Below are 12,962 nucleotides of genomic sequence, written 5' to 3'. Positions count from 1 at the left end.
ACACCAAATGGATTACACGCGAGGTATTGCAGGTAGGCACTTACCATTGTTTCCAACGTAGCGGGCCCGTTAAAACCCACCGAAAATGTCAATCTTTGCGCTGCAAATAATTATAGAAATCGGGATGAGCCTGTGAGACATTTAGCCTACTTCAGAATTCCAAAAGTGAGGAGAAATTACGGTAGATAGAAATGAGAGCTGAAGGGACAACAACAGCCAGAGTGCTTAGCGAACATTGGCCGTTTGCTGACTGCATTTCGTCAACTAAGGCGTTATTTGTGTTTTTTCTTGATTTCTTTGGCATCTAAAAAGTTTCAGAAGTGATAAATCTGGTTGTAATTTTCTTTAAATCTCCTATGGTTCTCAAGTGGGTTTTTAACGTACAAAATGAAAACGCATCTCAAGAAAAATGTACAGCCAGATTGATCACTTCTGAGACTTTTTAGATACCAAAGGAATCAAGAAAAAACACGAATAATGCCTTTCTGTTGACGAAATGCAGTGAGCAAACGCGATAATTCAGATAATATCAATTACGATATCTGCACAGCCAATGTTTACCCATCACTTTAACTGCTATTGTCCCTTCAGTTCTCTTTACCTTCATTTCGCTTCACGTTTGGAATTCTAAAATTGGGTACATGTCTCCCACACTTACCCCGACTTCCACAATTTTTTTCCGCGCAAAAATTCAACATTTTGGCTGTTTTTAACAGGTTGGAAAGTATGCGTTCTAGCATTAATAGCATATACCGGAAGTGACGGATGTCTTCCAGATGGATTGAGCGGCTCCGTGGGTCAAGCCCTATGAACCAGTGACCTTGCGTGCAACCCCCTATTCACACACACACACACACACACACACAGACAAACACACACACACACACACACACACACACACACACACACACACACACACATATTCACACACACACACATACATATTCACACACACACACACACACACACACACACACACACACAATACTAAAATACAATATGTAAAACGAATCTTCAAAGCCTGCTGTAGAGTCTGTGGCTGAAACACAATGTTGCTTTTTAAATAACGTCTGACAAACACACACACACACACACACACACATATATATATTCACACACACAATGATACACACACACACACACACACACACAATACTAAAATTCCAAGTAACTTCAGAACATGTTGAATATACAGTGTGTAAAACGAATCTTCAAAGCCTGCTGCAGAGTGTGGCTGAAACACAATGCTGCTATTAAATGAAGTTCAACAAACACACACTTGCCATAAAGAAAGCAGCCAGCTCGGTGGAATTACTCAGCAGCGCCTGCACTCTGTGTGCCTTCTGCAATCTGCGCCATCTAGCCTCCGCGCGGAAATGACGTCATCGGCGCCAGCTTACAGATAACCGGAAATTACGTAGCCGACGCCATCTTAAATCTAACCGGAAATGACGTCATCGACGTCATCTTACCGATAACCGGAAATGATGTCATCGACGCCATCTTGCAACCCAGCCAAAATCACAAAATGAGCGCTATTTTTAAACTTAAACACAGTTCTGATCAAATAAAAACGTGTATTCATGCTTTATCCATCTGAAAACGATTGCAACCATTTTAAAAACCCAAGAGAAACAAGTTTGCAAACTCTTTACAAGAAATGTATTTCATTTTCTATAAACATTCATTTCAAAGACAATATAGACAAATTTAAAAACTCTTTACAACAAATGCATTTCATTTTCTATAAACATTCATTTCAAAGACAATTTGGACATATTTGCAAACTCTTTACAACAAATGTATTTCATTTTCTATAAACATTCATTTCAACGACAATATAGACATATTTGCAAACTCTTTACAACAATGCATTTCATTTTCTATAAACATTCATTTCAAAGACAATATAGACAAATTTACAAACTCTTTACAACAAATGCATTTTATTTTCTATAAACATTCATTTCAAAGACAATAGAAACAAAGTTGCAAACCCTTTACAACAAATACTAAAATGCCAAGTAACTTCAGACCACGGTAAACAAAATACATATCAATTGGCTGAAAAAGCACACGGAGGGGACTCACCGTGGAGTAGAGCCGCGGCTCAGAGAGCCGTGAACTTTTCGCTTCGTGGGTCCGGAAGAGAGTGACTGATGCAGGACACTTGCGGGTTATATAGTCTCTCCCTCCCCCTGCCGCCAGCGGCGGCAGCAGAGAGAATGTGAAATTTTGTGAAAATATTAATATCTCTGTCATTTTTCATCGACGGGAAAAATCTTCTGCACACATGTGGCGCAGGGGGGCTTTGAGCCAGGTGGCCAAAAATTACGGCCGTGGGTGGCGGCGTTCTCTCGGAAATCGCAGCACATTCGGCCAAAAAGCGGTCAAGAACAGAGATTTAGTAATATAGATAAGTATACAGGTCTACAGGAATATGTAAAAAAATGTCCGTTACCACGTGTTTTTTCGCGAATATGTGATTATACACAAACACCTCTCCCCCCTCTCTCTCCTCCCACTCTCCCCCCGCTACTCCCCGCTCTTCCCCCTGTCTTCCCGCCCCCCCCCCCCCCCCTGTATTGTATTGTATTGTATTGTATTGTATTCAAATTTATTGTCATTGTCTCAGTTAGAGACAACGAAATGAATTTCCCTTACAGGCAGTATCATAAAAATAAATAAATAATAATAAATAATAAAACATATTAAAAATAAAATAGAATTTAAAAAAAGCACAAACACAGAAAGTCCACGACACAACATAATACAATGGCACCAAGGTGAGGAATGCACCATAGTCCAGCCAGCCTCCCCTCCGTTCTTCCCATTTGTTCACTCGTGGTCGAGGCCTTCCTAGCACCCGCAGTCGCCGCACCGGGCGGCCCATGTTCAGGCCCTCACGCCGGACTGATGGACCGCCGGCGCCGAACCCCGACGGTGAACATCCTCCTCCTCAGCGGCCCGGACCTCCTGATCAGCCGCCTCCCGCAGCCGGAGTCCGCAGCTCCCGAGTCCGCAGGCCGAGCCGGGCAGAGTCGCAGGACTCCGCGCTGTCCATCAGCGCCGCCCGCGTAGGGAGCCCGCAAACCGCAGCTCCAGGATGTCGGTGCAGCAGGTCCAGCACTCCGGGCTCCAGACGGCGATCCCCGGTAAGGCATCGCCAGCCCCGCGATGTTACAGCGCTGTCCCGCCGCTGTTGGAGCTCTGGTCGATCCCGGCAGGAAAGGCCGCGCCAATCCAGTAGGTAGGCCGCTGGGGGGGGGGGGGGGGGCGAGGACGCGACTCGAATAATAGTCGCGTCCTCACCAGGAAGCGGCTGAAGGACGGTATCCCCCGCACCGTACCCTCTTCCCCCACATAAAAACACCAAAAAAAACCACAAAAAAACACACTTTAACATAACTAAATAAACAAAAAAACAAAAAGATACCGGGCTGTAGGTGGAGGCTGCTGGCACCAGCGCCGCCGGAAGTACAACCCTCTCCCACTTCCCTCATGGGACCTGCTTTGAATCCATTCAAAAGCATATGCAGCTGAGAACCTCACGGACGCAAAGAGAGGGAAACCTAATCCTGAAATCTAGGGCAATTTAGATCCACAAGGAAATAAAAAAGAGGGGGCGTGGGTTAGAGAGATGGCGAGAGAGGGGGATAGAGGGGCGGAGGAGGGGTTAGACGGGGACAGGGGGAGAGGGGGAGGAGAGAGGGGGAGAGGGGGTGGAGGGGGAGAGGGGGAGGGGAGGGATGGATGGGGGGTGGAACATGGGAAGCCGGGTGAGAAAGGCCGGGGCAGAGAGAGGGGGAGAGGAGGAGGGAGAGAGGGGGAGATGGGTTAGAGAGGGGGAGGGGTTAAGGGTGGAAGGGGGTGGGGGAAGCAGATGGAAGGGATGTGGGGGTGGAAGAGAAGCCAAGGGGAGAGAGGCCAGGGGGAGAGAGGCCAAGGGGAGAGAGGCCGGGGGAGAGAGGCCAAGGGGAGAGAGGCCGGGGGAGAGAGTCTTCAGTCCACAGCCCAACTTCACATCCGGTGGCATCTTTTGAATAACGGAAGGAGGAGGGAGGGGTCGGGGTTGGGACGTCACTCGCAGCTCCCAGGCATGCAGACCCATTGTGACCTCATCAGCGAAAGGCAGTCGTTTTAATATTCCAAATGTTGTCTTATTTTTACCATTTTCAATAATAACTCGAGAAATAAAGCATGAAATTTTCAGCTAAGGCGGTTTGGACACCATGGGAAAAATGTCTAACGGAATATGGAAATATTGTATTGTTACCGCGTAAATAATTCGCAAAGATGTGATTACACACACACACATCCTCATACAAGATCTGACTTTAATAGTTATTAGACCAAGTGGCACCGTCGGGTCCCTTCCCCCCAACGCGCGGTTGCGGGGGACGGGGGGGGGGGGCTGAGGCATCACACACACTGACCACCCCTCACACACACACACACACTAACCCCGCCCTTTGATATTATACGAATGTTATTAATTCGCTCATTTTACCCCATTCCTCGCCCTATCCATCACGCAGCCGCAACTGCGCAGGTGCGGCTACAGAGGGAGAGGGAGGGGGTAGAGAGAGAGAGAGGGCAGAGAGAGAGAGGGCTGAGATTGAGAGAATGTAGAGGGAGAGATGGGGCATAGGGGTATATGGGGCAGAGGGAGAGAGGGGGCAGAGAAAGAAAGAAGGCAGAGGTAGAGAAAGGGCAGAAGGGGCGAAGGGGAGCGGTAGGGGAGCGTGGCAGTAGGGGGAGGGCAGAGGGGGTGGTGGTGCAGAGGGGGAGGGGGTCAGAAGGAGAAGTGGAGGTGGTGCATGGGCGTAGGAGGGAGAGGGGGAAGGAGGCGAGGGTGGACAGTGGAGGCAGGGGAGGGGGCAGATGGAGGAGGTAGTTGAAGCAGGTTCTATCGCAATATTTAAGAAACATTTAGACAGGTACATGGATAGGGTAGGATTAGAGGAGTATAGGTCAAAAGTAGGCAGATGGGGCTAACTGTGTGGGCAAGTTCGGCGGAAGGGCCCGTTTCCATGCTGTATGACTGCAGGACTATGGACAATTTACAATTTTACCAAAGCCAATTAACCTATAAACATTAGCTGGGAGGAAACGGAGCAGCCGCTGAAAGCCTACGCAGTCACAGAGAGAACGTACAAACCTCATGCAGGCAGCACCGGCAATAAGGATTGAACCCGGTTCTCTGGCTCCGTAAAGCAGCATCTCTGGCGCGGCGACACTGTGCCACTCAACCTGTACCCTGAATCTGGCATTAACTGGGGCGCACCTCAGATGGGTCAGACCTAAGATAAAACATCTTGTAGATCCGTGCTGAGTTTTTCGAGCAAGTCGGTTTATTGAAGGGCTTAAGAGTACACACCACTAAACAGTCTGTGAGGACCCGTCGTGTTTCAAAGAATCGCAGAAAAAAGAGCCAAAGAGTTCCCTCGGCCCAACTTTCCCTCGCCGGTCAACATGTCCCATCCACACAAGTCTCATCGACCTGCATTTGGCCCAAATCCCTCTTAAACGTTGTGATAGTCCCTGTCTCAACTAACTCATCTGGCAACTTGTTCCGTACACCCACTACCCTTTGCGTGAATAGGTTACCCCTCAGTTTTCTACCACAACGCCCCCCCCCCCTCTCTTTAAACATATTATCTGGTTCTCTATGACCTCTGGAGTAACTCAGCGGGACAGGCAGCATCTCTGGAGAGAAGGACTGGGTGACATTTCGGATCGAGACTGAGGATCTCGACCAGAAACGTTACCCATTCCTTCCAGCATTTTGTTTCTACCTAAACAGCGCCTATCCACATCGCAGTGAGCCAGCAGGCTGGAGGTGCGGGCAAAGACCTTGCCACAGAGCGGGCAGTTGAAGGGGCGCTGGCCGATGTGGACGCTGGTGCTCCAGCAGGTGGTCCAGGTGGTGAAGCCCTTTTCACAGGACGGGCAGGGGAAGGGACTCTCACCGCTGAGTGTATGCCGGTGCTGCCACAGGCTGGACATGCGTGTGAAACCATTGCCACACTCAGCTCACACAAAGGGTCTAAGGGTTCTAAGAGTAAACCTATCAATTATAGACCTGTTAGTTTGACTTCAGTGGTGGGCAAATTAATGGAAAAGATACTTAGAAATAATATATATAAGCATCTGGATAAACAGGGTCTGATTAGGAACAGTCAACATGGATTTGTGCCTGGAAGGTCATGTTTGACTAATCTTCTTGAATTTTTTGAAGAGGTTACTAGAGAAATTGATGAGGGTAAAGCAGTGGATGGTGTCTATATAGACTTTAGAAAGGCCTTTGACAAGGTTCCTCATGGAAGGTTGGTTAAGAAGGTTCAATTGTTGGGTATAAATGCAGGAGTAACAAGATGGATTCAACAGTGGCTGAATGAGAGACGCCAGAGAGTAATGGTGGATGGCTGTTTGTCAGGTTGGAGGCAGGTGACTAGTGGGGTGCCTCAGGGATCTGTGTTGGGTCCACTGTTGTTTGTCATGTATATCAGTGATCTGGATGAAGGTGTGGTAAATTGGATTAGTAAGTATGCAGATGATACTAAGATAGTTGGTGTTGTGGATAATGAAGTAGATTTCCAAAATCTACAGAGAGATTTAGGCCATTTGGAAGAATGGGCTGAAAGATGGCAGATGGAGTTTAATGCTGATAAGTGTGAGGAGTTACATCTTGGCAGGACAAATCAAAATAGGACGTACATGGTAAATGGTAGCGAATTGAGAAATGCAGTTGAACAGAGGAATCTATGAATAACTGTGCACAGTTCCCTGAAGGTGGAATCTCATGTAGATAGGGTGGTAAAGAAATATTTTGGTCTGCTGGCCTTTATAAATCAGGGCATTGAGTATAGAAGTTAGGATGTATTGTTAAAATTGTACAAGGCATTGGTGAGACCGATTCTGGAGTATGGTGTACAATTTTGTTCGCCCATTTATAGGAAGGATGTCAACAAAATAGAGAGAGTACAGAGGAGATTTATCGGCATAATCCGGAAGACGCAGGATCATTTCATTCCAAAAAGGAAGAAAGATTCTAAGGGGAGTAGGAGGCAACCGTGGCTGACAAGAGAAGTTAGGGATAGAATAAAACTAAAAGAAAAGATGTATAACACAGTAAAGAGTAGCTAGAAGCCAGAGGATTGGGAAACTTTTATAGGACAACAGAAGGAAACAAAACGGGCAATACGGGCTGAAAAGATGAAGTACGAAAGGAAGCAGGCCATGAATATAAAGAAGGACAGTAAAAGCTTATTTCGTTATGTTAAGGGAAAAATAGCAAAGTCAAATGTGGGTCCCTTGAAGGCAGACACGGGTGAAATTATTATGGGCAACAAGGAAATGGCAGAAGAGTTGAATAGGTACTTCGGGTCTGTCTTCACTAAGGAAGGCACAAACAATCTCCCAGATGTACTGGAGGTTCGAGTATCTACGGGGGGAGAGGAACTGAAACAAATTTTCATTCGGCGAGAATTAGTATTGGGTAGGCTAATGGAGCTGAAGGATGATAAATCCCCTGGGCCTGATGGTCTGCATCCCAGGGTCCTCAGTAAGGTGGCTCTAGAAATGGTGGACGCATTGGTGATCATTTTACAATGTTCAATAGATTCAGGATCAGTTCCTGTGGATTGGAGGATAGCTAATGTTATCCCACTTTTCAAGAAAGGAGCGAGTGAGAAAATATTTTTATTAGGAGCAAACACATATTATATACATTTCATGTATATCAGTCGTACATTATTAATATTATCAATTGTGGATTGATTCTGCATCTAGTTTTTTATAGATGGGAAGTAAGAAAAAACCCCCCACAAATGTCAAGATTAAAAAAAGAATGGAATGATTTACTAATAATACATCATTGGAGATAGGTTCATAGATGATAAAGTATAACTTTTCATCTAGTCCTGAGTTCAAGCTTCAGTTAGGTAGCACCATGTATATTAATGATTTGGAAGAGGGAATTAGGAGCAACACTAGCAAGTTTGTGGATGACACAAAGCTGGGTGGCAGTGTGAATTGTGAAGAGGATGTTAGGAGGTTGTAGGGTGACATGGACAGGTTGAGTGAGTGGGCAGATGCGTGGCAGATGCAGTATAATATAGATAAATATGAGGTTATCCACTTTGGCGGCAAAAACAAGGGGGCAGATTATGATCTCAATGGGGTTAGGTTAGGTAAGGTAAGGGGGAGATGCAGCGAGACCTGGGCGTCTTTGTATACCGGTCACTGAAAGTTGGCTTGCAGGTACAGCAGGCAGTGAAGAAAGCTAATGGAATGTTGTCCTTCATGACAAGAGGATTTCAGTATAGGAGTAAAGAGGTTATTCTGCAGTTGTATAGGGCTCTGGTGAGACCACATCTGGAGTATTGTGTACAGTTTTGGTCTCGAAATTTGAGGAAGGACATCCTCGTGATTGAGGCAGTGCAGCGTAGATTCACGAGATTGATCCCTGGGATGGCAGGACTGTCATATGAGGAAAGATTGAAAAGACTAGGCTTGTATTCACTGGAGTTCAGAAGGATGAGGGGATATCTTATAGAAACATATTAAATTACTAGAGTAAGTGGGACCCGTCGGGTACCAGCGTCACACGGGAGGGCTGGTCACCAAGGCAATATTCCACCTCTCCACCAATTCCAATATTGCTTGCCAGTGGGGAGGGGGCGGGGCTTTCTGTTGCGCTAGTGTTGGTTGTTGCGGGCCGAAGGTACTGGTTTCCAGAAGGCTGGTATAGTCATTGTGGGCCGAATGGATTATTGGGCTGGCAGCCAATGGTTGCAACGATTTTAAAAGCCAAGCCAAGGCAAACAATTGGGCAGCAAGCAGCCACCTGACAACCAAAATTCATTTTGTGAACACAAACTTAAATTTAAAAAAAAAAGGCGAGGCAAACAATTGGGCAACAAGCAGCCACCTGACAACCAAAATTCATTTTGTGAACACAAACTTAAAAAAAAAGGGCTGCAAGCAGCCACCTGACAACCAAAATTCATTTTGTGAACACAAACTTTAAAAAAAAAGGCGAGGCAAATAATTGGGCAGCAGCCTCTTTACAGCCGCATCGAGGGAACTCACAGTGGAGTAGACGTGCGTACAGTGTTATTCGCAGTACAGAGAGCTGTGACCCTCACGCTTCCTGGGTCTGCCAGAGACTGAGTGAGGCACGACACTTCCGGGTTTATAGTCCCCCCCCCCCCTGCCGCCAGCAGGGGGAAGCAGAGATAATGGGGAATTTTGTAAAAACATTAATACCTCTCTCATTTTTCAATGACGGGAGAAATCCTCCACTCCTGGAAGGCGGAGGGGGGCTCCGAACGAGGTGGCCAAAAATGACGGCCGTAGGTGGTGGCGTTCTGTCGGATATCGCGCCAAGCGGGCCAAAAACGGTCAAGATCAGATTTTTAGTAATATAGATGTTAATAGGTAGAAGATAGATAGAAGGACGGGACAAGCTAGATGCAGGAAAAATGGTCCCAATGTTGGGCGAGTCCAGAACCAAGGGCCACTGTCTTAGAATAATGGGGAGGTCATTTCAGACTGAGGTGAGAAAAAAACTTTTTCACCCAGAGTTGTGAATTTATGGAATTCAATGTGGCTGCGGGCCGGCAGGCCGTTGCCGCGCGGAATTTTAGCACATTTTTCGGAGCCCCGCGCGATGTCGGGACCAGTTCCGCACAACTCAAGATGGCTCCACCGATCGAAGTGGGACCTGCCCCACGAGGCCGTATGGCTCAAGCGACCACGTTAGGGCGCGCTTGCCGCATGCAGTCGCATGCTCATGGGACAGGCCCTTTAGATAGACTTCTAGTGGCTAGTGGAGTCAAGGGATATGGGGAGAAGGCTGGCACGGGTTATTGATAGGGGACGATCAGCCATTATCACAATGAACGGCGGTGCTGGCTCGGGGCCGAATAGCCTCCTGCTGCACCTATTTTCTATGTTTCTAAGCCCTTGCCGCACTGGGTGTAGACGTAGGGACGCTCACCGGTGTGGCTGCGCTGGTGCTCCAGTAAGGTGTCAGAGCGGGTGAATCCCTTGCCGCACTGGGCACAGTTGTAGGGGCGCTCGCTGGTGTGGGTTTGCTGGTGCTCCATCAGGTTGCTGGAGTGGGTGAAGCACTTGCCGCACTGGACACAGGTGTAGGGACGCTCGCCGGTGTGGGTGCGCTGGTGGGACAGCAGCCAGGTGGATTAGATAAAGCCCTTGCCGCACTGGGCGCAGGTGTAGGTGCGCTCGCCGGTGTGGGTGCGCTGGTGCTTCAGCAGGTTGCTGGAGCTTGGGAAGCCCTTGCCGCACTGGACACAGGTGTAGGGTCGCACGCCAGTGTGGATGCGCTGGTGCTCCATCAGGTTGCTGGAGATTGAGAAACCCTTGTCGCACTGGTCGCAGGTGTAAGGGCGCTCGCCAGTGTGGGTGCGCTGGTGAACCAGCGGGTGGCTGTTTTGGGTGAAGCCCTTGCCGCACTGGACACAGGTGTAGGGACGCTCGCCGGTGTGGGTGCGCTGGTGTTGCTGCAGGCTGCTGGAGTGGGTGAAGTCCTTGCCGCATTGGGCACAGGTGTAGGGACGCTCGCCGTTGTGGGTGCGCTTGTGCTTCAGCAGGTTGCTGGAGGTGGTGAAGCCCTTGCCGCAGTCGCTGCAGGTGTAGGGCCGCTCCCCAGTGTGCAGGCACCTGTGCACCTTCAGGTTCGTGGACGTCTTGAAGCCTTTGCCGCAGTCGGAGCAGGTGAAGGGCCGCTCACTGCTGTGCACCCACTGGTGCTCCCGCAGCCCAGACAACCTAGTAAAGCTCTTGCCGCATGTGAAGCAGCCATAGGGCTTCTCGCCCGTGTGGACTTGCCAGTGGGCCTCCAGGACATTGGCCGTCTTGAAACTCTTTTTGCACTCCGAGCAGTCGAAGGGGCGTTCTCCCGTGTGCACCCGCCGGTGGGTCTCCAGCTCGCCCGGGCGCTGCCAGACCTTGCCACACACGTCGCACTCATAACGCTTCTCCTTGTTGTGCCCCGTCATGTGGTCCTCCAACGAAGCTCAGCCCCTCGAAGCTCAGCCCGCACACCGGGCAGATGGGGGGCTCACCGGCACTGTGGCCTCCCTCAATGGCCGCTCACATCTCCGTCTCTCCGTCCACAGCAACGGCTCCTAAACCCTGCAGGAGGGGAACACAGAGGGTCAACAAGCTGGCAAACAGGACATTACTAACACGTGAACATTACTAGTACTTAAAGAGGGGGAGGATTGCGGGAATTGGGAGATGAGCAGGGGGATGGGGGAGTGAGAGGGGTGATAGGAGGGGGTAAGGCAAGGGGGGGAAATGGGGACGGGGATGAGGACGGTGGAAGTGAGCGGAGGGAGAGAAGGGACGGGGGTTGTAAGGGGAGAGGGGGGGGGATGTGAGGGGGTGAGGAGGCACGTGGGAGAAGGCGGAGGGCGCACTGACCTGGGGGATGCCGAGCATCCGGGCACTGAGTCGAGGATAGAGATAGAGATATAGAGGGAGAGAGATAGAGATAGAGAGAGATAGAGAGAGATACAGTGAGATAGAGAGATAGATATTGATTGAGAGATAGAGAGATAGATAGATAGATACACTCTCAATTTACTCTCAATTGTATCATTATTGAACACACTATACTTACTTAGTCTAACGGTTGCAGCATCGGGGAGCTTCAACATGGCAGTGAATGCACTACAAGAGAAAGCTCAAAGACCTCTGTATGTAATAAAAATAAGATTCTACAACATCCAAATGCCAATTAAAATCTGGCTTAAAATATTTGACCGTGTAATCCAGCCTATTGCGCTTGATGGTAGTGAGGTATGGCGTCCGCTCAGTCACCATAACTATATGAAATGGGAAAAGCATACAATAAGGCCCTGCATGCGAATTATTGTCAGAACATTCTCCGTATACAAAGAAAGCACCAACAAACGCATGTAGGGCGGAATTAGGCAGATACCCACTGAAAATTAATATCCAGAAACGAGCACTAATTTTTGGGAATCACCTTAAATCTAGCCCCCCAGATACCCTCCAGTCTAAAGCCCTTCAAACCCAAAAGGTGAACCCTGAAAAGTGTTCCCTGTGTCAGTTGGTAATGAGACTAACTACCCCTATACAGTTCAACCCTATCCAGTTAAACCCTGACCAGCCTCAGATCAATACTGCCCCCCAATCACCAGTTAGAGTGAATCAAATTATCAAACAATGTAAAGAAACTTATTTGGAACATTGGGATAAAGAAACCAAAAGCCAAAGCAGATTAGAATGTTACCGTGCCCTAAAAAGAGATTATATATTGGCAGACTATCTCTCAACATAAAGCAGAGACAGACCCTCGCCAAATACAGGTTGAGTGACCACCATTTGGCAGTTGAAAAAGGAAGACAGAAGAGATTTTGGGAACCAAGAGAAAATAGAATATGCGGCCACTGTTTGATAGATGAGGTTGAAAGAGAGGTGCACTTCCACCTAAAATGCAAAACAAATTGACAAAACAATGAAAACATACGTTGACAAACTCGTTTTGCTAGCCCTTGCTGTCTCCTCCCCTTCCTTAACCCTCTAGCTGTCTCCTCCCATCCGCCCGCCCTCGGGCTCCTCCCCCTCCTCCCCTTTTACTTCTTTCTCCCACCCCCCCTCAGTCTGAAGAAGGGTTTCGGCCCGAAACGTCGCCTATTTCCTTCGCTCCATAGATGCTGCTGCACCCGCTGAGTTTCCCCAGCAATTTTGTGTACCGTTGACAAACTCAGTCTGGCAAACCCAGACTTTAAAGAACTAGATGATATATCAAAACTAAGGCTTCATCCAGTCCATCAGCCTGCAGCTGCACCAGTGCACCAACACAAGGGAGTGGCCCTACACCTGCGCTCAGTGCGGCAAGGGCTTCATCTACTCCAGCAGGCTGCTGTCCCACCAACGGATGCACGCCGGCAACCGTCCTC

This window comes from Amblyraja radiata, unplaced genomic scaffold, assembly GCF_010909765.2.
Source record: "Amblyraja radiata isolate CabotCenter1 unplaced genomic scaffold, sAmbRad1.1.pri S124, whole genome shotgun sequence".
Taxonomy (NCBI): Eukaryota; Metazoa; Chordata; class Chondrichthyes; order Rajiformes; family Rajidae; genus Amblyraja; species Amblyraja radiata.
The sequence above is the reverse complement of the archived record's forward strand: the minus strand, read 5'-3'. Positions refer to the sequence as shown.